This window comes from Ovis canadensis, chromosome 3, assembly GCF_042477335.2.
Source record: "Ovis canadensis isolate MfBH-ARS-UI-01 breed Bighorn chromosome 3, ARS-UI_OviCan_v2, whole genome shotgun sequence".
Lineage (NCBI taxonomy): Eukaryota > Metazoa > Chordata > Mammalia > Artiodactyla > Bovidae > Ovis > Ovis canadensis.
In genome coordinates this window covers 30,725,085-30,747,328 of record NC_091247.1, presented here as the reverse complement: position 1 = coordinate 30,747,328, position 22,244 = coordinate 30,725,085, and the positions used below count along the sequence as shown (strand labels likewise).

General features: G+C 41.4%; 1 long non-coding RNA gene across 8 annotated transcripts in view; it reads left to right on the top strand.

Annotated features, from left to right (window-relative positions):
- The window catches only part of LOC138436702 (uncharacterized), a 480,161-nt gene extending 465,205 nt beyond the window's left edge, over nt 1-14,956 (top strand). For all 8 annotated transcript variants that reach the window (XR_011255537.1, XR_011255535.1, XR_011255534.1 and 5 more), the window contains 5 exons: nt 6,355-6,446; nt 8,216-8,380; nt 11,089-11,175; nt 11,747-12,078; nt 12,828-14,956. This is a non-coding gene — a long non-coding RNA (uncharacterized lncRNA). The remainder of the gene's footprint in view (nt 1-6,354; nt 6,447-8,215; nt 8,381-11,088; nt 11,176-11,746; nt 12,079-12,827) is intronic.
- The last annotated feature ends 7,288 nt before the right edge of the window (nt 14,957-22,244 follow it).

Below are 22,244 nucleotides of genomic sequence, written 5' to 3'. Positions count from 1 at the left end.
TTTGCCATGAAGCATTGGGACTAGATGACATGATCTTCGTTTTTGAATGTTGAGTTTTAAGCCAGCTTTTTCACGCTCTTCTTTCACCTTCTTCAAGAAGCTCTTTAGTTCTTCTTGGTTTCAGCCATAAGGGTGGTGTTATCTGCATATCTGAGGTTATTGATATTTCTTCAGGCAATCTTGATTCCAGCTTGTGCTTCATCCAACCCAGCATTTCACATGATGTGCTCTGCATATAAGTTACATAAACAGGGTAACAATATACAGCTTTTACATACTCCTTTCCCAATCTGGAACAAAGATAGAAATTTCCATCATTCTGGAAAGTTCCTTCCAATCTGTATATAGTCCATCCCTATAATTGCATATTTAGCTCATGACAAGTCATCTTCTTTATGTGACTGTACAGTAGATTTGCATGTTAAGAAATTTATATAATGGAATCATAATATACTCTTTGTGCTCCTTTTTTTTCTTCTCAGAATAATATTTTTGAGACTCTACCTTTTAAAAATTGAAGTATAGTTGATTTTCAATATTATATTAGTTTCAGATGTACAGCATAGTGATTCAATATTTTTGCATGTTTTATGCCATTATAAGTTATTACAAGAAAATGGCTATAATTCCCCATGCTATACAGTAAACTCTTGTTGCTTATCTATTATATACATGGTAGTTTGTATTATATCTTTTAATTCCATAATCCTAATTTATCTCTCCCCCTTTCTCTCGCCCCTTTGGTAATCACAGGTTTGTTGTCTATATCTTTGCCTGCTTCTGTTTTACATATTCATTTGTATTTGTATTTTTTTTAGATTCCACATATAAGTGATAGCATACAGTATTTGTCTGTCCCTGTCTGATTTATTTCATTAAGCAGAATATTCTCTAGGTCCTTCTATATTGCTATAATTGGCAGCATTCTATTCTTTTTATGGCTGAGTAACATTCCTATCTATCTATCTAATATATATATATATAAGATATATATATATAAAATATCTTCTTTATCCATCCATCAAGACACACCTTTTTTGATGCATGTGTCCATCATACATGGTTCTTTTTATAGGAGGGTGGTATATATTGTATACACACAAACACAATTTATCTATTCTCCTGTTGGTAGATATTGAGGTGGATTTTCTTCTGGGGCTATTATGAATATTTTGAATATATATTTTTGTAATAGGTGCTTTTATTTCTCTGGAGTAAATATTTCAAAATAGGATTGCTGGTTAATATGATAAAGGTATGTCTAACTTATAGGAAACTTATCAGCTATTTGCCAAAGGGCATATTCTTACCAGCATCTCTCATACACTCCTGTGTGGAGCTCCAGTTTCTCACTAATCTGACCAACTTTTAGTATTGCCAGTTTTTTAAAATATTGGCCATCCCAGTGCGTGCAATCATTTTTATTTGCATTTCCTGATGATATTTATTGAAGCATATTTTCAGGAGCTTATATAACTTTTTTGATGTTTCATTTTAAATATTCTATCCATTTGGAAAACTGGACTGTGTCTTAGCATGTGTGCTAAGGCTTCCCTGGTGGCTCAGATGGTAAAAAACACTGCCTGCGATGCAGGAGACCCAAGTTTGATCCCTGGGTCAGGAAGAGCCCCTGGAGAAGGGAGTGGCAATCCACTCCAGTATTCTTGCCTGGATAATTCCATGGACAGAGGAGCCTGGCGGGCTGTAGTCCATAGGCTCACAGTGAGTCGGACACGACTGGGTGACTAGCTTTCACTTTCACATTTCCTGTGAGCTAAGTTGCTTCAGCCATGTCCGACTGAGTCCTCATGGTCTGTAGTCCACCAGGCTCCTCTGTCCAAGGGATTCTCCAAGCAAGAATACTGGAGTGGGTTTCCTTGACCCCCTCCAGGGTTGTGTCTTCATGTCATTGAGTTGTAGGAGTTACAGTATACATTCTACATGCAAGTCATTTTTCAGATGTATGTATTGCAAATATATTATTGTAGACTATCATCCTGACAGGCTACAGTCCATGGGGCCACAAAGAGCTGGACATGACTGAGTGAGCCCACATGCAGTGATGGGTACCGCAATGTGTCTGTCGTCTGCTATTTTTGCTTCTCTCCAGTACTGAACAGGGTGCTTCTGACCACATCACATGTCTGTAATGCCTCCAAACCGTTCGAAGGGCTTTCATATCCATTGTCTTAATATGTCTCCAAATCAATCTGTGAGTGGTGCAGGGCAGGTCATTTTAACCTTGATAGATCTTGTGAGGCCAAACACAGATCAAGAGAAAGAGAACAGAAAGATACAGTTTTGTTGTTCCCACAGTTCCCCGGGGAAAATGCAGCATGCCATGCCGGGCCACTAGGGGAAGCATCAGGGTTGATAATGAAGCAAAGGGAACACTGTGGGTAAGCACCTTCATTGGGGTTTCCACAGGAAGGAAAGAGCAAGGCAGGGCCAACAGATGCAGAATTGGCTAACTTGGATAATCTTAGTAGACTCTGCGCCATAAGGGCTGTCAAGAATTCTGTTACTTGGCCCTAGGATGATTAAGATGGGTTTATAGAGGCCTGAAGTATGAGGATTTGATAAGGGAGGTAGCTGGCAGTGTAGACTTACTTGGCTACTCAAGAAGGGGAACTGGCTGGCCTCTAGTCAGGTGCTCAAAATTGGGTCAAGAAAGTGCTTAAAAGCTAATTTACAGAGGTATTATTTATCGTCCCCATTTTACTTTAGGAAACTGGGTCACATTAGGGTTAGATCATTTACCCAAGCTCATCTAATTATTTCCTAGAGGGCCCCTAGGGTTAGAACACAAAAATCTGATTTGCTGATGGATATGCTCCCAGTTCATTACCTTACATATAAGGGAGCGTTAATAAATTCTTCCATGAATCATACTACCCAATCTGAAGCCTGAGTTCCCCACTCTGTGGCCTCATTTAGGCGTCTGGCCCTTCCTCTTGTCATACAAGACCATGATGTGTTGGTGTGATAAAGAGGGCACTGGACTCAAGAAGTGCCGTCTAATTCCAGTTTTCAGTGAAAGCAGTCTTTCCATTTGCCTTCGTCACAGGGATTATGGACATGTAGTATGGCTCGAAGAGGAAGCAATAAGAAAAAGATAGCAGATATGAAGGTCAGGGGGGGAACTTTCCAGAGAATGACAATAATTAGTGAATTAAGCTTTTCCAAACTAGATTTCTGTAGCACAAGGGTTAGCCTAAAACTTCAATGCCATTGTTTCATAGGCTGCATGCATAGAACCATCACATTTAATGATTCTCTGACAGACTCTAGAACTAAATGGTGTTTCTCCCAGCCCCATTTTCCAAGCAGTGTTGTTCAGTGCAAGCATGCTGACTGCTGAATCCAGCTTTCTGGGAAACGGCAAATTACCAGAAGTTGGCATGCAGTGATATTTAGACCATATGAATACCAAGACCTATTTGCAAATGCTATAGAAAACCTAAATTGAGTTAATTTCAATTTCTTGAGTTGAAACACTGAATTAAAAAACAATTTAAATGTCTCCCTCTTTTAGAAAAAATCAATGCTTTAAAATTAATTTCATTTTTTAAATGTACTGTTAACTCAATAAAGCCTTTTGGGCTTTTTAAGCTAATTGTCTTTGAACTCATTTTAAATTCAAAGTCTTTATAATTTTGATAATATTTTAAATGCTATCCTTGTTGTAGCAGTTCATACTATACTATATAGAAGGATACAGAAAAAAACTAACGAGGCCCTTGTGTAAGAATGATACACATTTTTTTTCCTGGGAAAATTTATTTGTGAAAGAACAAACATATTACTAATTTAACAGGGGGCTATTCATTAATGATACACTTATTTTTTAACCTTCTGTATTACTTTAGTAGGACAGTAGGAGTTATCCCATTTTGTTTAATGAAATCATATATGTGTATGTGTCTATAGGTATATATGTACAAAGTAAAAATTTCTAAATTCATAGAAAAAAATCCAAAGACTCTACATTAGAATGTTCTCTAGGGAATAGACAACATGAGTATTTTGCTGTAATTTTTGTACTTTTATTATCTTAGCTTGATTATTGCTAGCAAGTTGAAATTTTTATAACTGACAGAACAAGCAATCTAAAATATATTTTAAGCTCCAAATCAAACAAGCTCTGAATATGGTCAGTTCATTTTGGTCACGTGGGAATAACATTAAGACTCTTCTTAACAGTTTGGTCATATATTATGAGCAATTTTCCTTGCCATGTGTCTTCCACAGCAACAATATTTTAAATAGTTTTATAATATCCCGCTTTATATAACCAGTCACTGTCAAGTTTCAGATTCATTGGGAATAATACAAACATGAGGTTGAAAAGTAAATGGATTCTCTTCTCACTTTCTGCTTCTCTAAATGAACACATTTTTAAAAAGTTTAATGGTACATTTTTCTAGACATTTTAGTGTTTACATACATATTCAAATGGTACGAGAGAGTATCCAATCAGTTCAGTTCAGTTACTTAGTTGTGTCCAACTCTTTGCAACCCCATGGACTGCAGCACGCCAGGCTTCCCTGTCCTTTACCAACTCTCAGAGCCTACTCAAACTTATGTCCATCGAGTCGGTGATGCCATCCAACCATCTCATCCTCTGTCGTCCCCTTCTCCTCCCACCTTCAATCTTTCCCAGCATCAGGGTCTTTTCCAGTAAGTCAATTCTTCTCATCAAATGGACAAAATATTGAAGTTTCAGATTCAGCATCAGTCCTTCCAATGAATATTCAGGACTGGTTTCCTTTAGGATTGACCAGTTGGCTCTCCTTGCAGTCCAAGGGACTCTCAAGAGTCTCCTCTAACAAACACCACAGTTTAAAAGCATCAATTCTTTGGCGCTCAGCTTTCTTTATAGTCCAACTCTCACATCCATACATGACTATTGGAAAAACCATAGCTTTGACTAGACAAACCTTTGTTGGCAAAGTAATGTGTCTGCTTCTTAATATGCTATCTAGTTTGGTCATAGCTTTTCTTCCAAGGAGCAAGCATCTTTTAATTTCATGGCTGCAGTCAACAACTACAGTGATTTTGGAGCCCCCCCAAATTAAAGTCTCTCCCTGTTTCCATTGTTCCCCATCTATTTGCCATGACGTGATGGGACTGGATGCCATGATCTTAATTTTCTGAATGTTGAGTTTATTTATTTATTTTTTTTTGAAAAAAAAATTTATTGAGCAATCATTGAGCCATAATCTTGTAAGTTTGAAGTGTACACAAGCTGACCTGATACTTCTTTTGAATGTTGAGTTTAAAGCCAACTTTTTTACTCTCCTCCTTCACTTTCATCAAGAAGCTCTTTAGTTCTTCTTCACTTTCTGCAAAGTATCCAATGGAATATCCAATGGAAAGAAACAGTTCTTTCCCTGTCCCACACCTTCTTTTAACTCTTTCATTTTTTAATACTTCTCATAGTATTAATAATTTAGGTATGATTTATCAACTTAAAATACCATTTGTTGATTTGCTTAGTGTATGATATATTTCTGTCACACAACTTCCTTTTCCCTTCAATCTTCAATTATCTTATTTTAGTTTTGTCTATTGGTTTATTTTCTTTTGAAACTATATTAAATATCTGTTTCTTTTTTTAAAAAAATTATTTATTTTAACTGGTGGCTAATTACGTTATAATACTATGGTGGTTTTTGCCATACATTGACATGAATCAGCCACAGGTATACATGTGTCCCCCATCCCAAATCCCCCTCTCACCTCCCTCCCCATCCCATCCGTCTGGGTTGTCCCAGTACACTGGCTTTGAGTGCCCTGTTTCATGCATTGAACCTGTACTGGCCATCTATTTCACATATGGTAATATACATGTTTCAATGCTGTTTTCTCAAATTATCCCCCCCGTTGCCTTCTCCCACAGAGTCCACAACTGTGTTCTTTATATCTGTGTCTCTTTTGCTGTCTCACATATAGGGTTGTCATTACCATAAATATCTGCTTCTTGACCCATCTACATACAATTACATTGCTTTGCACCTTGAGGGCTAGGGGTGACCAAGGGTTAGGAACCTAGGTTCCATATGTTTTGCATGGTATTTGCACACATGGACCAGGATTCTCACTCATTCCATGACTCAACTCTTCCTTTTAGAGCAGCCATAGACCCTAGTGTCACTGAAAGCAGACTCTGCGTTCTAACTGGTAGAAAACCCACAGAAAAGGAAAAGCAGAAGAAATGTGTAAGCCAGGGCTCCTGGATTGTCTCCTTCCACTGTCTTGAATTCATTTAGAACCCAGATTTGCATGTACAGGCACAAGGCCCATGGAGGCTTTAAGATGGTGAATAAATAAAGTATTTATCCTTTTCTTTAGATGTGCTCAAGAGCAAGACAGAGGATGAGGTCAGAAGATCTGTCATCAGATGCACTTCAATATTTCCCCAATTAATAACTGTCTTCCAAAGGGTAAGGTCACCAAGCAAAGGGCTGGGACTTGCTGGAAGTAGTTTTTCAGAGAAGCATTATTTCAATGGCTTGATCTGTCAGCCTGGGATCATGCAGAGGTTGACAGATTTTATTCAGACAGAATGATTTTCCTATACTCCTACTAGTTCTGGGCAGAAAGGCAGGAGGATTTGGGGGAAACAGCAACTATTGTGATGGAGAAGCTGCTGTCCTCTTCACCCTTACAGAAGTAATCCTCATATCTGCACAGCCCTTCTCGAATCATCCTCAAATCCATCTTCAGGTCGATGACATAGGAAGTTCACATTAGTCAGACCTAACCCACCTATTGCAGGAAGGGGCCCCCTTCCAGGACCCAAGAGTGGGCTCTTGTCTAACACTCAGAAATGAATTGTCTGAGGAGACACAGAAGCTGACAAAACAAGAGATTTACTTGCAAAGGGTGCCTGAGCAGAGACCGGTAAGGTAAGGGAACCCAGGAGAACCACTCTGCCACGTGACTCACAGTCTCGGGTTTTATGATGATAAGATTAGTTTCCAGGTTGTCTTTGGCCAATCACTCTGACACAGAGTCCTTCCTGGTGGCATACACATTGCTCAGCCAAGATGGATGCCAGCAAGAAGGATTCTGAGAGGTGGTTGGACATGTGGTGTCTCCTTTTTACCTTTCCCAAACTCTTCTGTTAGGTGGTGGCTTATTAGTTCCATGTTCCTTACCAGGACCTCCTGTTGTAAAACAGCTCATGCAAGTGGTTACTATGGTGCCTGGCCAGGGCGGGCGGTTTCAGTCAGTGTGCTTCCCCTAACTCACCCACTCTTCAGCTTCACTGAACACTGCCTTTTTATCAGCAAGGCTTTCTCCCACCTTGTCTTTACCATATTCCACTTCCGCCTCCTTCTTATAAGACTGTAGCTAGTTCTCACTTTTGGCTCCACTTCTGCTTTTCCGCAAAATCCTTGATTTTTGTGATTATATTTTCTCTCTCTAACAGTTGTTTTACCATCTAATTGCCTGTCTCTTCTTTTTTTGAAATGACTCATCTTTATCCAGTCTTTGTAAGGCATTCTACTTGGTATACATTAAAAAAAAAACCAACCCTCTCTTTTCATGTTTGTCTTCCATTGGTTTATGTGACGTTTAATTAAACTACATCATTACAAGAGCTTACATTCAGGCATGAATAGTTGGGACACAATCACAGCTGACGTGGCTGCACATCCCACTCGATTGTTGGAAGTGACAGTGTTAATATATATCAGAAATTAGCCAACTAGCTGAGAGCTTCAGCATGCTGTGTCATCAGTCAATATGATTCACCAAAGACATGGAGGGGATTTATTAAACAGTTGGTTAATGGAGAGCAGCTCAGAGAGCTTGCACTTCCATGAATTCTACAAAGATGAGTCATTAGAACCCTGCATCACAGAGGACACTGCTTGCCTCCCGGGGACCTGAGTCTTAACTAGCCTGTGTGTGGCTAGCACCTCGGCAGATCCATTTTGGATGTGGGAGGCTGGCAGGTTGTGGGGATGGTTCAGACTACCCTAAAATTGTTTTCCAAATTTCAGAGTTCAATACCAGCATCACTAAACTGTGAACTGAGCATAGCGCCAATGATATCTGTTGTGGTGGGTTTACTAATGCTTCCCCTCCCCTATAAATGTCTGTATCCTAATCCTTAGAACTTGTGAATATATTAGGTTACAAAGGGAAGTTAAGGTTGCAAATGAAATTAATGTTGCTCATCACTGTATCTTAAAAATAATAGGAAGATTATCCTGGTGGGCCTGTTGCAACCAGAAGTGTCCTTAAAAGTGGGAGAGAGTGAGTTGAAAGGAATTGTAAACCTGGAGAAGCTCAGAGTAATTCAGTCAGAAGGATTCAACCTGCCATTGTCAACTCTGAGTATGGAAAGGACCATAAGCGAAGAACTGTGAGTATCCTCTAGAAGCTAGAAAAGGCAAGAAAAAGGAATTCTCTGTATAAAGAAATGCAGTCCTGCCTACACCTTGATTTTGGCCTTGAGAGACATGCCTCAGACTTCTGACCTCCAAACTGTAAGATAATAAGTTTGTGTGGTTCTTTTCAAGTTTGTTGTTGTTGTTGTTGTTGTTTTTGGATGTGGATCCTTTTTAAAGTCTTTACTGAATTTACTACAATATTGCCTCTGTTTTATATTTTGGTTTTTTGGCCATGAGGCATGTGTGATCTTCCTGACCAGGGGCTGAACCCACACTCCCTGCATTGGAAGGTGAACTCTTAACCACTGGATCACCAGGGAAGTCCCTGGTTTGCATTTTTTTAAGCCACTACATTTGTCATTCTTTGTTATAGCAGCATAGGTGATTGGTACATCTGTCTTCTTACCTCTGTGACATCTTTCCCTTTCCTAATAAAGGAAATTACATTTACAGGATTTGTTTAATGTAAGTTCTGCATTTTACAAACCTTCCTGCTCTCCACTATGTTTAAAAGCAGTTCAAAAGCTGCTACTTGTGACTAGAGGAATGTAAAATAAAGGGCCAAACCTCTTCGCAACAAAATGTTTGAAACGCTTTGACTATCCAAGGAGAACTTTGAAATAGCAGCTCTGTCATGGATGGAGGAAGAGCAGGGAGCATGAAGTGCTCTGTGACGTGCAACGATTGATGAGCCAGAGTCCTGGGTGAGCGAGTGTCAGGCCCCGTTTGGAGATGGGAGGGCCTCTAGGGCAGCTGGCATCCCCTGCTGTGCTCAGCTGGATTGGTCCCCAGAGTGACCTTGCAAACACCGGTCACGGCCAACTTTATCTTGGTCAGTGCTGTCTATCAGCACAGAACCTCTTCCATTTAGACAGTGAGGCTCCAGGGAGTCGCAAGAAAAAGCAACACCAAAAAAGAACACAGGTTTCCCAGGTGGAGCTAATGGTAAAGAATCTGCCTGCCGATACAGGAGATCTGAGTTTGATCCTGGGTCTGGAAGATCCTCTGGAGTAGGAAATGTCAACCCATCCAGAATTTTTGCCTGGGAAATCCCATGGACAGAGGAACCTGGTAGGCTACAGTTCGTGGGGTCACAAGGAGTCAGACACGACTGAAGACACACACGTAAAGAGAACACCCACTGTTAAGTCACTGGGGCTTTATACAAACCAGCAGAGGAGCCAGAAGGAGGGAGCAAAACATCTTAGGGCAGGTGCAAGGCCTGTTGAGGACTGCAAAGAGGTGGAGCTATCCTCAACTCAACATACAAGAGAGATGAGATATGTGTGCGACTAGCAACTTACCAGTGGTGGAAATTCAGTCCTGAGTGAGCACCCTTGTGGTTAGTGTTTTGGAGTTAAAGGAGGGAGTTTCACCCTTGGCTCAGGGATGTGTGTGTGTGTGTGTGTGTGTGTGTGTGAGTATGTGCATGTGTGTGTGTATCTGTGTGTGTGTATGTTGGTGGCCCAGTGTTAAGGAAGGAGATCAGCAGAAGAGGAAGATGTTCAGGGTTCTGGACAGGTGTCTGAGTGTCAGCACGTACACTTGCTCAATTGACCCCTGGTTGACCAAAAAGGAATAATGCAGAAGATTCTGTTATAAGGCTTATCCTGAGTGAGAAGCTTGGGCAAGCAGGCTCTCAGCAGTTTATAGCAGCTCTCTAATTTTGAGCTAAGAAAATATACTTGGTCTCATTAATAGAGATTCTCTGAGCTACATGAGAATAGGGATAATAAATAGCATTTCTGAAATATTAAGAATTTAGATATGAGAGACAAGGGTGGCCAGAATGGATATATGGCTTGGGACAAGGTATTTCACCTGAGACTTGAATCTTCTTGTATAAAGTGGGGTCAAGGGTGGACTCTGTATTCTCAGACTTAAGAATCAAGTGAGATAAACACAGAATGCTTGGTAAACTTTTAAGTACTTTGCTTGTTTCACTCTTGTTAATAGATTGACAGTAATTTGTACCAATTTATCAGAATTATCAAAGCTTTATAACAATTTTTCTGCCAAGGTATTTTATGGTTAAAGTATGGATCGATTTTTTATTGACCCTGCCATCTTTCTTAGTTGCCACCTCATACCTCTTCTCCTTCTCTTGACAAAAATCCCATGTTTCCACTTTCTCTCCAGCCCGTTCACTCATCTTTCCCCATCACACTGGTTTATACATCTTCATTGGTTTACTGAAATTACTTTGGCAAGGCCACTAATGATCTTCTAATTGTCAGATTATATGATAGTAACAATAATAGTAATGGGAATAGCTAACGTTTATTGAGCCTTCATTATGTCAGGCATGTTTCTAAGTGACTTATTTGTATTAACTCACTTAACTTTATCCTGTGATATAGGTAGTAGTATCCATCAGGTCGACACAGATGGAAACTGTATGGAAACTGCAGCAGAGAGAGTTATCCCTTGCCTGGGTCAAGATTTATAAGCAACAGAGACAAGACACAAACCCAGGAACTCATACTCAAATGTACACTTGTAATCGTCAGGTTGAGCTACCTATGACATTTAGATGAGGCCCTCTAGATATGGATATTATTTTCTTTTTTATTATTTCTTTTTATTTATCTATGCATTTTTGATGTGGGGCCATTTTTAAAGTCTTTATTGTATTTGTTACAATATTGTTTCCTTTTTTATGTTTTGTTGCTTCTGCCAGGAGGCATGTGGGATCTTAGCTCCCCGATCAGGAATTGAATCCACATCCCTGCATTGGAAGGCAAAGTCTTAACCAATGAACCATCAGGCAAGTCCCTGGATATTGCTTTCAGTGACAGTCCCTGGTTGCAGATGGGGGATTGAAAAGCCAAGTGACTGTGGGTTGTTAAAGCGGTGGAGTTGCAATAAAGTCTGAGAATGCTCCTGCTCTTGGTATTGAGAGGTTTGCCAATGAGCCAAGGTTGGCAGCCTTTCTGAGAGTCTTTGGTCTGGGGCTGTGACCAGGCAGGTATGGAAGGGATGGCTGAAGAGACTGTAATGGGAGCCAAGGAGATCCTAGCTGGGCATTTGGGTGAGTCACCAGGAGGAAGGAGGGGTCAGTTCCTCCAGATCTTCAGCATAGGCAGGGTTAGGAGGGAGGTTCTGGGGAAACTGGGGTGAATTTCAAAACCTCTTTGTGGCACTTTGGGAGCTTTAGGATCTGTGGTTTCCTGATACACATGTGTTCCTGTCTTCAGGCTTTGCGATGAAGATAAATGCCTAATAATGTTGGTGGTCCTCATATCTTCAGAACTTGGCTTAACATGGCAAACTGGCTGTTCTAATAAATCAGACGGTATCCTCATACACCCTTGTTAACTTCCTCTCTGCCTCCCTAGGGGCACAGTGAAGCTGAAAAGAAAAAGCAGAGCACATTGCAGTCTGCCCATGTACATGTCTGCGTCCGACGGAGACGTGAGAGGAAAGGAGGGAAGAGAAAGTGACATTTTGAATGCGACTTTGAGGGAAAACCCTCAAAAATTAAACAGAGCTTTAATCAACTAGAATACAGATGTGTTAGCCTGCCTGTTCTGGGATACATTATTTTTTCAGATACCCGTAAAGCAGTTCAGCCACTGATAAATTTGACAAGTCAAGACATGGTCCCTTCAGAAGCAATGTTGGATAATTTGCCAGTTATTTTATGACAGCCATTTAGTGACCATAAAATGTAAGTGAGAGTTGACAGTGTAAATAAACCTCACATTCCCAATCAATGGAGTCACTAAGGGAGGACTCAGGGAGCACTCCAGAGTGACTTCATCTACCATGTCTGCAAGTGTACACGTGTGTGTGTGTGTGTGTGTGTGTGTGCATGTGGATATGAATGTGGGCTTGGATGAAGTCCACTTTGTATAAAAATATTTTATTTTGTCCACAGAATGAAAATAAATTTGATAAGACAATGCTCTCTTTGGCTAGAAAAATGTTGGTCTTTGTCTCTAGAATAAAGCATCTTGAGTCTGGAAATCTAACAGCTACTCAAATAACAGTGTCTCAGATGGACACCAAACTGGACAATCTCTATTTTGGGAGACCAATTTCATCCGTGAATTTCCCACCTACTCCTGAAACTCATACCCCTGTTGGAAACATGACTGAGATATTCTCCTTGTCCTGTAGAAGCCCCCAGTCTCTGTTCCATGGGCAGGGGATCAAATTACCTACCATGATCCCTTCTCACTCTCTGCTTCTTAATAATAGAACATTACCCTACTCTGAGTTTTAGCTGGGAGTATGTCCACATCTACAGAGACAGAGACTGATTACTCAGCTTCCCTATGGTCTAGCTGTGGCCTATGATTAAACTTTGATCAAGAAAGTGATGATGATAGAAGTGATGTAGGCAAACTTCCAAACTGAGTTTTATAATGAAACTCTGTCCTTTTCTCTCCTTCTTTCCCCCTCCCATCTGATTAGGAAGTGGCCATCAAAGCTGCTCCCTTGAACCCAGAAATGGAAGCTTCTGATTGAGGATGGCAGAGTTACTTCAACTCCCTGGACTGTTGAATGAGAGAGAAATGAAGTTCTCTTTTACTGAAACTTCTGGATTTTGGGTCTCTTTGTTATACCAGCTTTCCTACAACCTAACCAAAAGGCCAATTTGTGCCCTGAAACATTCTGGTTGACATCTCCCCACAAAGCCTCGATCTACTCCCTGAAGACTAGACAGAGCTGCATGTCTGTTTAAACTATGACTCCTTGGAAAGTTAAGAAACAGAATTCATTGCAGTAGCTGGGAGAACACACTATCAACAAGTTCACCCTTAAATGTTTTGTTATTGTTGCTGATTGTGTAACTTTTGATTTTGATATGATTTAAAAATTATACAAAACTTATAAAGAAGTCACAAGAGTAGTACAGGAACTTCTGCAAACCCCCTTTCCAGATTTACTGACTGCTGTGTCCATTTATTTTCTCATTCTCCTCTATTATGTGTATGTCTATGAATATAATCTTTTTATCTGAATTATTTGAGAGTAAGGATACTATCTTTTATGATTTTGCACTTTTGGGAAAAACATAGCCCAGTTATTTATAGGATGTTCCTAAAATGTGATTTGATTCAGGTTATGTAATATATCTGAGCAGGAATGTCGTAAAAGTGATGCTGTGCCTTCTTAGTGCCTTATATCAGGAGTCTAGTGATACCCATTTGTTGCTTGGATCATTGGATAAAGGTGTTATCCACCAGCGTTTTCCAATGCAAGGTTATACTTTTTCTCTATTAATTAGTGAATGTGTGGGCAGAGACTATGGGACCATGTCAGTATCCTATTACTCATCATGCTTTTTGCTACCGGTTTTAACATCTGTTGTTAAATTTTACACACTAGGAATTTTAGCACAGATTTACTTGAAGAAAGCATGTTGTCGTAAGAAGATGCTTAGGACTATCTACCTTGGAAGAAAGAGATCTGGAGTCTAATTTCAGTCCTTCAAACCCACTCCTTGATTTCCCCACCCATCCCCACCACTTTTTTTTTTTTTATAGATAATCTTATTCTTGGACTAAATGACTTCTTTCTGATTTCTCTGAATCCAAGGATCTAGTGTTTATAGACAGGGGTACTGCTGGCATCTTCAGAAGGACAGTTTGTAGAGATGCAAAGTTCTCAGATGCTTTGTACGATCCTTAGCATCCCTGGCTCCAGAAGTTTTCTGCACTGGAAAGGTTTTAAGATATGGCTGTTCATTTTTTCACACCTCTCCTAACAAGAGGTGGGGCATATGTTACCTCCCCTTGAATCTGGATGTACCTGAGCCCAATTTGACCAATGCGTGTGTGTATGTTAGTCACTCTTGGCAAGGAATTTCCAGGCAAGGATACTGGAATGAGTTGCCATTTCCTTCTCCAGGGGATCTTCCCAACACAGGGATCAAACCCGGGTCTCCTGCACTGCAGGCAGACTCTTTACCAACTGAGCTATTTGACCAATATAGTACAGGAAAAGTGATACTGTGTGACTTCTGAGGTGTGGTCCTAAAAGGCCATGTAGCTTCCCCCTTGTTTGCAGGAAATCTTCATCTTGGAGGCTTGAGACAACATGTGACTTCCCCAAGGGGTGCTATGAGGTGAGACCCAATCAATTTATAGAGAAGCGGTATAATATATATATATAGTTGGGTTGGTCAACAATCCCAGCCTTTGAGTCCTTTTGGCCCAGATACCAAACATTTCGTGAATGAAGAAGTCGCCAAGTGATTCCAGCCCACAGATATTTGAGAACTTTTCAGCTACTTGAATCTTCCTAGCAGAGATCCTCGATGTTGTGGAACACACACCAAAACTGTCCTCCTTCTGTCTTGTTGACCCACACAATCTTTGAGCATAATAAAATGGTGGTTTTGTGGCATTTCCACTTGGTGGGACTGTATACAGTGATAATGGGAACATCCATACCTTTCCATGTCCCGCTGAGGGGCTGTAGCACCCTCAAGTGGGAGCCGCTATGGATTCTGGCCTAATGCTTTTCACTTTCTACTACAAAATATATTTCTTCAACAAAATGTATTTTAAGTCAAAATATTATGATACTTTTGATGATGGTGAGTGTTGTCTGTCTTTCCTCCGTCCTCTAGGGGAGCAAGGCCATGCCTTCTATGGTTTTTTGGATATTGCCAGGAATCCTAAAACTTTAGCCTTGTTTACTCTCTAAATTTTATTAGGAACCATGGCATGTTTATGAGACACTGATGACTTCCAAACAGCAAGTGCTTATAATAAGAAATATCAGTTGCGCTGTGCTTTTGGAACAGCAGTGACCCTGAAAAGGTGGTGTTAAGATGAATTCTATGGAGGAAATCCTATTTATCTAGAGACCTGACTTATGCATTTGGAGGTGTATTCCAGAATCTTCTGTCACATTTTGACATTAACGAGTGGATAAGTAAGGAGAGTGAGAGGTCTGAGTAATCCTTTCTAGACTTGACATAGAAATGTAGTTGCTGTGATATCTTATGGCTGCCAAACCTGAGAGGAAGGTGGAACCCTAAACATCCCTCATTAATTCATTCAACAAACCAGGGATTGTAGTATTAGGTTCTGGAAACAGAGCACAGAAGAAGGTAGGCACAGTTCCTGCCCTCATTCAACCTAGTAGGATGGACAATGAGTGGGTAGTTTATGAGTTTGGTGATTAAAATAATACTGTGCTTCTCACTGTCTGTGGTAAAGGACCTGTTAGTTCTATCTATGAGTCACCTATCTAGCATTTTTGGTTTCTCATCTGTCACAGATAGATATATCCTATTCACATGACTGAGTACAATTTGAGCCATTGTGATTTACCACCAAATCTGATAATACCCAGACTAGTTTGTATGCTGTTCACAAAAGCTGAGTCCACAGGTTATTGGATGGAAATTGTGGAATGTCAAATTGCTATTCAAGAACTGACATATTTGCTTTTCTTAAAAAAAAAAAATTATTCATTTGGTTGCATTGGGTCTTAGTTGCAGCATGTGGGGTCTACTTACCTGATGCAGGATCAAACCCAGGCCACCTACATTGGGAGCTCAGAGTCTTAGCCACTGGGCCATCAGGGAAGTCGTGACATATTTGCTTTTAATGTCCCTGTTCCTCTCACTGCCGATTACTGACAAATAGTTCACCATCTAGCCCTGGACCACAGACCACACTTTGAGTAACACAACTATAGAGAAATAGTACAAGAGGATATCATGTTGTCAGTTGCTCTTCTTCACATATTTCTCAAAAAAACCCCACAAAAAACAGAAAGTAGGAAGGAATCTTTTCACAAAATGACTCTTATGTTCTATCTTCTAATTTTTAATTTTTTAAAATTTGTTTTTAATTGGAGTATAATTGCTTTCCAATGTTGTGTTAGTTTCTGCCATACAATGAAGTAAATCAGCTATATATATACATGTATTCCCTCCATCTTGAGCTACCCTCTTTCACCTTTCCACCCCCATCTGACCCATCTATGTCATCACAGAGCACCGAGCTGAGCTTCCTGTGCTAAAACAGCCTCTTCCACTAGCCATCTGCTTTATACATGGTAGTGTATATCTATCTATCTATCTATCTATCTATCTATCTATCTATCTATCTATCTATCTATCTATCTATCTCAATGCTGCTTTCTCAATTCATCCCACCCTCTCATCTTATTTTTTAATTCCAGGTTGATATAGGAGTGCTAAGAAGGTAAACTGGGAGATATCACCTTACCGCTTTGAGTCTAGCTGCTTCCACAAGGATATACAGACTTCTTTCACATTGTTCCAGGATTATCCAGTTCAGGACCCTAAATGCAGACAGAGTTAACATGCAATATTCTAAGCTCTTAGGTACCTAATACTGATATCCTGATTCTTTAAGGTTGAGTATCCACCCAGGAGGGTACAAGGAACAAAGTGACTCAAAATAGCTTTACATTATTCCACTTACGAAATTCCCAGTGATAGCATCTGAATTTTACAGGTAAAGAAATGGTAGCATACTAAGTAAAGGACTCTCTTGGGTAAACAGATAAGAAAAGAAATATAAATTTTGAATATTTTTCCCAGGATTTGAAAAACTGGAAAACAAAATTAGTTTCAAGGTTTGCAGGAGGGTCACTTTTCATGACCTAGAATTTCTTAACAATTCTAATTATAAATATTTTTCTTATAAATAATTTCTCTTTAAAATTAAATATGGGCTTCCCAGGTGGCTCAGGTGGTAAAGAATCTACTGCAGTGCAGGAGTCTGGGGTTCGATCCCTGGGATCAGGAAGATCCCCTGGAGAAGGGAATGGCAACCTACTCCAGTATTCTTGCCTGGAGGATTCCATGGACAGAGGGTCCAGAAATGCAATGGATCATGCAGCAGACAGGTGGAATATTGCCCTTACAACCAAACTTGCTTCATGCAAAATGAGAAAAAGAGTCTTTTGTGTCACACAGATTCTGTCTCCCAGCCTGGAATAAGAGGACTGGCCTTGGGAGTATTCAGGGGGGAAGGCCTCTGAGAAATATCACAAAGCCCCTCTATTTCTCGTGTCTAATCTGGCCATAGGACAGAATTTTGCAAAAGAGCAGGGAAATCAGCTCATCACTGACAACTTGCTAGCTGCGGAGTATATTCAGTGAGGAACTGAGACTGGCAAATGAAGTCCTGCTGCTTGTGTCCAGATCTATTTATCAAAAAAATAAATAAATAAATAAAGTCCATCCCACCAAAAAAAAAAAAAAATCTGAAGAGCAAACAACATCCAAAGCAAACAAGAAATTTAAAGGCCACTCCTCAGCGTCATTTCTCCTGCTTTTCCTTCAAAATACCAGTGTTTATTTAATAGACCCAGAGCTCTGGGATGGAAACAAACAGATCAATCACCGGCATGTTCCGTGATGCCCATCATCCCGACATCTGTTGATGGTATTTATCTGAGTCTGAAAGTCATCACACGGGCACAGGTGCAGCTGATGTGGCATGACATTGGTGCTACATAAAGGGCTAAGAGTGACAGCATGAAGGTAGAGGGGATTAGGCCTGAGCGCTCCAGGCTGCCAGCCCACCTCCCAGCTCTCCTGGTACCCACTGCCTCACCCAGATTACCTTCTGGTCACAACCATCATGTCTCATCATTCCCTTCAATAGCAGTTGGTACCCTGCTTGCTGCCAGCTCTGCCTGCCACCAAGGCTGAGAAGAATATTTCATGGGAATGTCTTTCTCTGCTGGGATGAGAGTTTTTTATGACTCCCTAGCATGGATCTGGGGAGAAGGCAATGGCACCCCACTCCAGTACTCTCGCCTGGAAAATCCCATGGACGGAGGAGCCTGGTAGGCTGCAGTCATTGGGGTCGCTAAGAGTCAGACATGACTGAGTGACTTCACTTTCACTTTTCACTTTTATGCATTGGAGAAGGAAATGGCAACCCATTCCAGTGTTCTTGCCTGGAGGATCCCAGGGATGGGGGAGCCTAGTGGGCTGCCGTCTATGGGGTCACACAGAGTCGGACACGACTGAAGTGACTTAGCAGCAGCAGCAGCAGCAGCAGCATGGATCTGTGCTTATTTCTCAGAGAGCTACAGATCTCCACTGGTAAAGAGTCTACCCATATTCAAAAGACAAAGACTAAGGCTCGAGAGTTTTGAGCTAAACAAAACTCTCAATTCAGCCAGAAACTTAAGGACACTGAAGACAGTGTGAGTCCTCAGCATTTTAAATACTGGTTTATGAGTGAAGGAGGATAACTACCTACCAACTGGGAGCCAAATCAAAGCGAGTAATTTATGTAGCTTAAATAAATGAAATGCCACAAAGAGCTTGAGCTTGTCCATGTTGCTGGTGAGCTGGTTGTTTGAGCTGAAAGTAATTCCCTGGGAATTTGGGCAGGGTCACTGTGGAGAAATCCATTAACATTTTGGTGATGGGCACAGAGTTGCCATCTGCCTAGGGTCTCAGAATTGAAGCTCTCATAGGAGCTTCAATCTGTCTACAAATTGTCTTTGGGGAGCCACTTGTGTGTTCTTAGGATATGAAGGTTTATAAAGAAAATTTAATAAATGTTTGCCACCCTCAGAGAACTCTGCTTCCTAGCACATGGCTGAAATCTGTCAAGTATACCGTGATGGTTCAGTGGTAAAGAATCTGCCTGCCAATGCAGGAGACGAGAGTTTGGGAAGATCCCCTGGAGAAGAAAATGGCAACCCACTCCAGTATTCTTGCCTGGAGAATCCCATGGACAGAGGAGCCTGGCAGGCTATAGTCCATGGGATTGCAAAGAGCTGGACTTGACTTAGCAACTAAACAACAACAACATGAGGTGCACAGAGCATGCATAGACTGGGGGCCATGACACCTTGATGACAAGGATAAACGCAGAGGACTTGGTGACCTACATGGGTAAGAATAAAGCATCTTAGGTCTGTTTAGGAAGGAGATCACAAGTGATCTAAGCCAAGCGGTAGTAGTATTACTGACCCTTCCAAGTACTCAACAAGGATCTTTCTGCCTGATGCTATTCAGGCTGATAGAATGAAATGGAGTTTGGTTCAGAAGCAAAAGTATTACCCTTTGACCAAAGACTAGAGTGGTGCGAGCCTAGGTTCAAGTAGGAGGGCTCTCCAAGGGCGGGGCTGCTTTACAGGGTTCTGTCTGGGGAGGGGCAGAGTTCTCCGGGCTGGTGCAGCTCTGGAGAGTTGGCGGCAAGGCGACTGGGCAGTGCAGAATATCCCGGCACAGCAGGCACACAGCGGAATCATGGTATAAAGAGAAGTGGTTCTGCACGTGTTCGGGTGCTGAGCCTAAGTGTCGGGAGCAGCCATTGGCCCTGGAAACTCTGATCCCAAGACTGCAGGATACAAGTCCTCTGCACGTGGCATGCTGTGAGCAAGTAAAAGTAGACTAGCACAATGGAAGAAGAAAAACAAAAGGTTTGACTTTATTTTATTACCCAGATTCTATTCTGGTTTTCTGGAAATTGTTCGTGGGCTTTGCCAGTGATGGTGGGGATAGTAACACTGAAACTGCTCCCTGTCTTGGCACGAGTCTTCTGACCAAGGAAGAACGCACACCCCTGCCAAATCACAGAACTGCCGAATTATTGCAGCTCAGGCCGTCTGGATCGGTATATTGTTTTTCTCATCTAAAATGCGCACTGATTTGTCATCTCTAAGGGCTCACTAGCTAACTTAGTAGGTTTTGTGGTCATAGGAACTTATGACATTGTACAAGGTGGGCTTGGTGTACATGGGCAGTTGGGGTGGGGTATGCATGGGGGTTGGTGTCCTGTAGGGCCCTGAAGGGGGAACTGGAAACTTCATTTCTGCTGTTATGGTAAATGATGCTGTGTACAATGTCATAAAACTTGCCCAGTGCACACCTTTGGGGAAGACTTCTCTCAGGGATCAAAATTCTGATCACTTCTAAAGTAGCATATCCATTTATTCACTGATTCTTGCATTATTTAATTCAGTAATTCAACAGATATTTATATGTGTAAACAGTCTGCCAACCCTTCTTTCTAGGATAGGTATGGAGCCCTCCCTTTAAGTTCTTTTGGACAATTTACCTATCCTGTTTGTTCACTCATTTATTGATTCAATAACATTCCTGCCCTATGGAGCCTGCATTCTTATACAAGACCCTTTAGGAGAGAAGAACTAACGATTCTTTGCCCAGGGTCAGAGGTGTGGAGCTGGGGTGATTTGTGACTGCTTAGGACACAACCTAAGCTGTAAACTCTTCCTAGAGGCAGGTGGAGGTTTGCCCCCCAGGGTCTTCCAGAAGCACGGCTGTCAGTGTTTGCTCTGGAGGAGGTATGTTAGGAGGAAGGGCAATAATTCATGACATTTTAAATCTTGTCTGTAGATGTTTTGTAGGTCGCAGCCAAATACGTGTGAAAGCACTGAGCAGAAGGAATAGTCACTGTGTCTTTGAGTTAGTTTTGCCATTAGCAACTACCCTTGTAATTTACCCTGTGTGGTCAACCCTGGCTAACTTCCCTTGTGTTTCCCTGTTACTCATTCTTCAAGCTTCAGCTCACGTGCGCCTCTTCCAGAATACTCCTTGATTATAGCAGACTATGTATGGCCTCTCTGAGCATCTCTGTCCATTAGTATCTGTCTGCACATTTCATGGCGGCCTGGAGGGCTTCGTAGTTCATAGAAGGCATATGGTTTCTGCTAGACTCCTCGTTGGAGAGCATCAAGTGCAGTCCCTCCCTTCCTATTCAATAGTAAATGCATTTTTTCAAAGGCACTGATGACTTCTTGATACTTAAATGGCTGGCCAGACATCTCTTGTTGGCTCACACCCTGAGCTTCCCTTTAGGGCTTGCTATCCAGGTAAGAATTTAGCCCCAGCAGCAGTGAGGCCCATCTTCAGCTGTTTCCACTCCATGTGTAGTTCCTAGTGGTGCCCTGAGGACTGTCACTCCCTTCCCTGTAGATTTTTCTGCTGGAACTTTGTATGTGCCAGTTTGCCTGCAGACACTACTGTGGTGTCACAATTGCGACTTGATGAGAGCAATTTTCCTAACTGAAACAATTCTGGTGATTTAGCTCCGGCTCCCTTCTGCCAGCCAGTACAGCTGGGATGGGCTGTGGTATCCACACGCACGCAGACACACACGCAGACACACATACACACACACCCACACAGCCCGAGGGTCTGGTTTCCTTGGCGCTCTAGGACCCACTGGAGCTCCCTCTGTGAGCCCTCCCTCCCTTCCTGAGTTAACAGCAGTGTCCCAGATACATGCATAACAGGTTTCCAATTTATTTCTTTTCAACAGCCCTTGGCAAACATTTCTTCCCCCTTTTTCTTTTTATTGCTTGCCTTTACTTTATCTGCTAAATCCCTGCTTGTGGGTCTCCAGCTGCCTTTATAGCACCTGCCCATGTTAATATCTCCTCATTGTTGCAGTTGCTGCCCTTGGGGTCTTAATGAGGAGCAGGTGGATATTATCAGGTCACTTTCAGGGAAGAGGCCGGGAAGGGAACCTATTACCAGCCAAGGCATTATAGAGGTTATCTCATTTAAAACCATCCTTGTGCAGTAAATATTATTTCCCTGCCTTTATAATGAGAAAATTTATCCCCAGGAAAGCCCCCAAATATCATTCTTTTGAAATTCCCTATAAGAGTCAATCTCTCTTCTGCTTAAGTTCTTTCAATGGAGTCCTAGGATCTATTACAGAATAAAGATCCCATTCCTTAGCCCTGTATTCAGTATCCCTCGTGGCCTGGCCCTAATCTACATTTTCAGTCCCATTGCTCACCACTTTATAAATATTCAGTTATAATCAAATTGAAGTTTTACTCGGATGTACCCAACACTTTCCTACCTCTATACCTTTACTCCCATAATTCTCCTCTTTA